Source organism: Coregonus clupeaformis, chromosome 34 (assembly GCF_020615455.1).
Source record: "Coregonus clupeaformis isolate EN_2021a chromosome 34, ASM2061545v1, whole genome shotgun sequence".
NCBI lineage: Eukaryota > Metazoa > Chordata > Actinopteri > Salmoniformes > Salmonidae > Coregonus > Coregonus clupeaformis.
The window spans coordinates 36,068,971-36,075,879 of NC_059225.1; the positions used below are offsets into that span (position 1 = coordinate 36,068,971).

General features: G+C 49.0%; 1 non-coding gene across 1 annotated transcript; it reads left to right on the plus strand.

The window, feature by feature from the left end:
• Positions 1–253: 253 nt before the first annotated feature.
• LOC121550134 lies at positions 254–366 on the plus strand. Its single transcript, XR_005996917.1, has one exon. It is a non-coding gene; the product is annotated as a U5 spliceosomal RNA (small nuclear RNA).
• Positions 367–6,909: the final 6,543 nt, after the last annotated feature.

A 6,909-nucleotide genomic window follows, 5' to 3' on the forward strand; every position in this document is an offset into this window, starting at 1 on the left:
CCCCACAAGAAAACATATATTTTAATGTACCAGGATAGTGTGTTTGCATCTGTGTGTGTCTGTCCATGTCTGTTTTTGACCAAAAACAGAACAAATACTTCACCAGGATAGTGGGTCTGTGTGTATTTGTGTCTGTCTGTGACTTTTTCCCCACAGCCCCCGAAAACTTGGCGAGTGGGTTCGGGGACATCCCGCGAGAACCCGGCCTAGAGTAAACAGAGTGCGTCTCGGGCCCCAACCTCTGACTTCCATACGACTCCGGTTTCCACTAAGCACAAGCCTTTCGCCTTTTACTAAAGACTTCCGTGGAGAGGAACACTTACGAGTTCAATGTATTTTTGGAGGGGCTTTGCTTCTGGCAGAGCCTGATATCTTGTTTCAAGAGAAATCAACAGAGACGGTGTCTGCCTGCCACGCAGACTTTTTGCTCAGGTATTTGAGTTCAAGCTGGCTGACCGGCGTATTTGTCCAGTCAAAGTAGTCACTCGGCCAATTGAATTCAAGCCCGACAACGACGACTGGCGTATTTTCCGGCCTTTGAACAAATAGTGGCACTGGACGTAAAGAGCTAGTAGTGACTTGACGCATCGATGACTTTTTGGAAAAAACACTTGACTGTCGGCAGGGAAATGTTAAGGGGAGGGAGGGGCCCACTTTTGCCAAACCACAGAGGTCTCCCGAGACCCCCGGGTGCCCGGTGGGTGCAGGGGTCAATTTGTGGGTTATCGCTTCTCGGCCTTTTGGCTAAGATTAAGTTGTGTACTTAGGTACCACAACCCCTTAGTCCTAAAGCCATGGCCGGAAGGCAGGATCATCAGTCAGTCAGAGGGGCTGGACTGCGCAATACTTTACAGTTTTTATGGAAGAACAAGGGCAAGCAGATTGGGAATCGAGAATGGTTCATCAGGACGGTGATCATTGGTTTAAGGGTAGAACATGTTTTCTGCCTCCAGCAGAACACAGCTCCAGAGGGGTATGACCTTTCCCTAAACAGCCAGTCCTTGTACAGGAGGTGTATGGACACATGCAAAGAGAAGGCAGCCAGTGAGCCTCTCAAACTTCCAGGTTTTCCTCTTGTATAGGTTGGATTTGAAGATCAGAACTGTACAATCCCTATGTGGGGAATGACAGCATTGGTGCTTTCCTAGGCCGGTTTGGGAAAGTGAGTCCCGGGGTACGGTATCTAAGGGACGGGTACGGGATCTGGTCGGGGAGGAGGCAGTTTCGGGTCGTACTGAACAGGGATCCGGAAGGAGTCGATAAACTGTTTCACCCACCAGCCTATTTCTCCATTGGAGCGGACCGAGGGTACCTGTTTTATTCAGGCCAGCCAAGTTTTTGCAGAAACTGCCGCAGCTTTGGCCACGGGGTGCACCCTGCTGAAGTGTAGAAACTACGGGAAGCCAGGTCACGGGGCAGCCAACTGCAGGGAAGCCAGAGTCTGTAACGGCTGTGGGAAGCAGGGCCACATATTCAAAGACTGCCTAAGGAGACAACGGACCTATGCGGACGCAGCCGACGATGGCCCCGAGGTAGGTGCTGCGGACTCTCCTTTCCGGCCAATAGAGGAGGTTCTTGAGGAAATTCGAGCGGCTGCAGCTGAGGTGGGAAAAGCTCAGGGGGGAAGTGCAGCAGAGGAGGTCCAGACGAAGGAGACCTTGGAGGAGATTGAGCTGCTGAAGGGCGCCTGGGAGGATAGTCCGCTGAGCGAGATGTCAGACGACTCTGCTACACCCACCCGTTCGCGGAAGATGAGGTAGTGTTCGGCTGGCGGCATCTTTGGACAATGGACAGTCAGGGTTTGAATACAAGGGGAAAAGGAAGAAAAGGAGGACCATAGACCTGGTGTTGATAGAAGAACACAGGAGGCCATCGGTGGCCATCTCCAACAGGTTTACAGTACTGAACCCTGATACCGGGAATGAAGGGTCAGATGTGGGGGCCGAGACCCAGGGTTTTTGAAGCTTCAGCGCTGGCGGTCTCCAAGGCCTCGATAGTGCGGACTGGGGATCAGCTCCAGGGGTCCTTTTTGATTCCGGCAGTTTCCGAGAAGGATGCCTCGGAGGTGGACACCAATCCTGAGGAGGCTTCAATGGACTGTGCACAGGTACTTCCCAGGAGAGACTACTCTTCGAGCCCTGTGGAGGCATCGTTGGCCTGTGGACAGGTAGCAACCTATGTGGACTCCTCTTCCAGCCCCGAACGCTCCTTTGTGGCACCGGGCATGCCGAACAGTTACCTCTACCTGGAAGGGGTGAGTGGCTTGGGGATGGGGGAGGGTTCTGTCTGAGATAGACTGTACTTACCCTGGGCGATCTTGTTCGTTTTTTCTCTTTTGCATGGCCCTATTTACAGCTGTGACAGTGAATGTCAGGGGATGAAGAGAGGTGTGTTTCAGTGCCTTTCCTGAGTGTTTATGTGTGTATTGATACTCTAGGGGGCGCTGCACAGTGGTGCCCTGCAGCATTTGTTTGTTTGTTGTTTAAACTCGTCTGTTTTTGTTGCTTTGTTTATGGTAGTTTTATGTTTCATCGGATTACCGATTAGGCTATGGTAGAGCGACATGAAGTGTGTACAGTGGATTATTCTTCTACTTGGATTACTTTTGCTGGTACCTGAAACAGCATGATAACTTTTGAGAAAGTCGGCAGCGCCACATATCCGCTATAGCAGAAACTATCCTTTACAATGTAATAACTCAAGTTCGGGAGAATGGATCAAAGGGGACATACCTGCAGAGATCGTGAGACAAAACAACCGGGTGAAGGACTACTAAAAAGGAAGAGGAAAAGGGGAAGGAAAGGAGGTGTGCAGCAGAGGTTGAGGAGGAACAAAACAAAGATTCCGCTTCCAATTATCCTGCTCTCCAATGTCCAATCACTCTAGGGGAAAATGGACAAATTGCGGGAAAACTCACGGTATCTCTATAAATACAGGGAGGCCTGTGTGATGGCCTTTTCTAAAACTTGGCTGTCGGAGGCAGTGCCTGACACTATTACTCGGATGGACAGAGACAGTGAAGCTACTGGTAAGGAGCACGGAGTCAGAGTCTGTGTTCTGATAAATTATAGATGGTGTAAAACTACAATTGTCAGGAAATAAATATGCACTCCTGATGTAGAGCTAATGTCAGTGTCACTGCGAACGTTCTACCTCCCCTGTGAATTGCCCCAGCCGTTTCTGACAGTTGTTTACATCCATCCAAGAGCTAGCAGTGTCAATGCAGCTGACATTTTTAACGTCACTCAAGAGCTTGATGCGATTTCCCCTGATGCACCCAAATTCATCATTGGGGATTTCAATAGCTGCGCTCTCAAGCAAACTTTGAGTACTTACATCCTTGACCAGACCTCCCCTGGGTGGATCAGATCATAACTGTTCTTCTACGACGAACTTATAGACAGTTACTCAAAATGGAGGTGGTGGTGGAAAAACTAATACTGGTGTGGGACAATGACAGTATTGATCAATTGCAGGGATGCTTTGATTGTACTACCTGGAGTGTATTTGAAGAATCATCAGCTGACCTGAACGAGATTAATGACGTAATATCTGGCTATATTGAATTCTGTGTTGATTTGGTGATCCCCCAAAAAACATGTAAGATATTACCTAACAAACCATGGGTGACCAAAGAATTGAAAACATTTGTATTTATTATGGAACCACATTATCTGCTGCCAAGGCAGCAGCTACGCTTCCTGGGGTCCAGAAAAATTTAAACATTACAATACATTCATAAGATTTCACCACATATTAAGGCCTCTACTCTACTACCACATATCTATAACACAAAATCCATGTGTACATGTGTGTATAGTGCGTATGTTATCATGTGTTTGTATGCATCTGTCTATGTTTTTGTTGCTTCACAGTCCCCGCTGTTCCATAAGGTGTATTTTTATTTGTTTTTACAATCTAATTTTACTGCTGGCATGAGTTACTTGGTGTGGAATAGAGTTCCATGTAGTCATGGCTGTATGTAGTACTGTGTGCCTCCCATAGTCTGTTCTGGACTTCGGAACTGTGAAGAGACCTCTGGTGGCATGTCTTGTGGGGTATGCATGGGTGTCCGAGCTGTATGCCAGTAGTTCAAGCAGACAGCTCGGTGCATTCAACATGTCAATACCTTTCACAAATACAAGTAGTGATGAAGTCAATCTCTCCTCCACTTTGAGCCAGGAGAGATATTGATATGTTAGCTCTCCGTGTATATCAAAGGGCCAGCCGTGCTGCCCTTTTCGGAGCAAATTGCAATTTTCCTAAGTTCTTCTTTGTGGCACCTGACCACACGACTGAACAGTAGTCCAGGTGCTACAAAACTATGGCCTGTAGGACCTGCCTTGTTGCTAGTGCTGTTAAGAATGCAGAGCAGACTTCTACATTTACATTACATTTTAGTCATTTAGCAGACGCTCTTATCCAGAGCGACTTACAGGAGCAATTAGGGTTAAGTGCCTTGCTCAAGGGCACATTTACGTCATTTAGCAGACGCTCTTATCCAGAGCGACTTACAAATTGGTGCAATCACCCTATAGCCAGTGGGATAACCACTTTACACATTTTTTTTTTTTTTTTTTTTTGGGGGGGGGGGGGGGGGGGGGGTAGAAGGATTACTTTATCCTATCCCAGGTGTTCCTTAAAGAGGTGGGGTTTCAAATGTCTCCGGAAGGTGGTGAGTGACTCCGCTGTCCTGGCGTCGTGAGGGAGCTTGTTCCACCATTGGGGTGCCAGAGCAGCGAACAGTTTTGACTGGGCTGAGCGGGAACTATGCTTCCGCAGAGGAAGGGGAGCCAGCAGGACAGAGGTGGATGAACGCAATGCCCTCGTTTGGGTGTAGGGACTGATCAGAGCCTGAAGGTACGGAGGTGCCGTTCCCCTCACTGCTCCATAGGCAAGCACCATGGTCTTGTAACGGATGCGAGCTTCAACTGGAAGCCAGTGGAGTGTGCGGAGGAGGGGGGTGACGTGAGAGAACTTGGGAAGGTTGAACACCAGACGGGCTGCGGCATTCTGGATGAGTTGTAGGGGTTTAATGGCACAGGCAGGGAGGCCAGCCAACAGCGAGTTGCAGTAATCCAGACGGGAGATGACAAGTGCCTGGATTAGGACCTGTGCCGCTTCCTGTGTAAGGCAGGGTCGTACTCTCCGAATGTTGTAGAGCATGAACCTGCAGGATCGGGTCACCGCCTTGATGTTAGCGGAGAACGACAGGGTGTTGTCCAGGGTCACGCCAAGGCTCTTCGCACTCTGGGAGGAGGACACAACGGAGTTGTCAACCGTGATGGCGAGGTCATGGAACGGGCAGTCCTTCCCCGGGAGGAAGAGCAGCTCCGTCTTGCCAGGGTTCAGCTTGAGGTGGTGATCCGTCATCCATACTGATATGTCTGCCAGACATGCAGAGATGCGATTCGCCACCTGGTTATCAGAAGGGGGAAAGGAGAAGATTAGTTGTGTATCGTCAGCGTAGCAATGATAGGAGAGGCCATGTGAGGATATGACAGAGCCAAGTGACTTGGTGTATAGGGAGAATAGGAGAGGGCCTAGAACTGAGCCCCTGGGGGACACCAGTGGTGAGAGCACGTGGTGCGGAGACAGCTTCTCGCCACGCCACTTGGTAGGAGCGACCAGTCAGGTAGGACGCAATCCAGGAGTGAGCCGCGCCGGAGATGCCCAGCTCGGAGAGGGTGGAGAGGAGGATCTGATGGTTCACAGTATCAAAGGCAGCAGACAGGTCTAGAAGGACAAGAGCAGAGGAGAGAGAGTTAGCTTTAGCAGTGCGGAGAGCCTCCGTGACACAGAGAAGAGCAGTCTCAGTTGAATGACCAGTCCTGAAACCTGACTGGTTTGGATCAAGAAGGTCATTCTGAGAGAGATAGCAAGAGAGTTGGCTAAAGACGGCACGCTCAATAGTTTTGGAAAGAAAAGAAAGAAGGGATACTGGTCTGTAGTTGTTGACATCAGTGGGATCAAGTGTTGGTTTTTTGAGAAGGGGGTGCAACTCTCGCTCTCTTGAAGACGGAAGGGACATGGCCAGCGGTCAAGGATGAGTTGATCAGCGAGGTGAGGTAGGGGAGAAGGTCACCGGAGATGGTCTGGAGAAGAGAGGAGGGGATGGGGTCAAGCGGGCAGGTTGTTGGGCGGCCTGCAGTCACAAGTCGCAGGATTTTATCTGGAGAGAGAGGGGAGAAAGAAGTCAGAGCATAGGGTAGGGCAGTGTGAGTAGGACCAGCAGTGTCATTAGACTTAACAAACGAGGATCGGATGTCGTCAACCTTCTTTTCAAAGTGGTTGACGAAGTCATCCACAGAGAGAGAGGAGGGGGGGAGGATTCAGGAGGGAGGAAAATGTGGCAAAGAGCTTCCTAGGGTTAGAGGCAGATGCTTGGAATTTAGAGTGGTAGAAAGTGGCCTTAGCAGCAGAAACAGATGAAGAAAATGTAGAGAGAGACTTCTACCCATCCTAGCTACTATTGTCTCAATATGTTTTGACCGTGACAGTTTACAATCCAGGTTTACTGCAATCAATTTTGTCTCCTCAACTTGCTCAATTTCCACATTATTCATTACAAGATTTAGTTGAGGTTGAGGGTTTAGTGAATGATTTGTCCCAAATACAATGCTTTTAGTTTTCTGAAATATTTAGGACTAACTTATTCTTTGCCACCCATTCTGAAACTAACTGCAGCTCTTCAAGTGTTGCTGTCATTTCAGTTGCTGTAGTAGCTGACGTGTATAGTGTTGTCCGCACACATACACACTGGCTTTACTCAAAGCCAGTGGCATGTCGTTGGTAAAGATTGAAAAGAGTAAGGGGCCTAGGGAATTCCTGATTCTACCTGGATTTTGTTGGAGGCTTCCATTAAAGAACACCCGCTGTGTTCTGTTAGACAAGTAACTCTTTATCCAC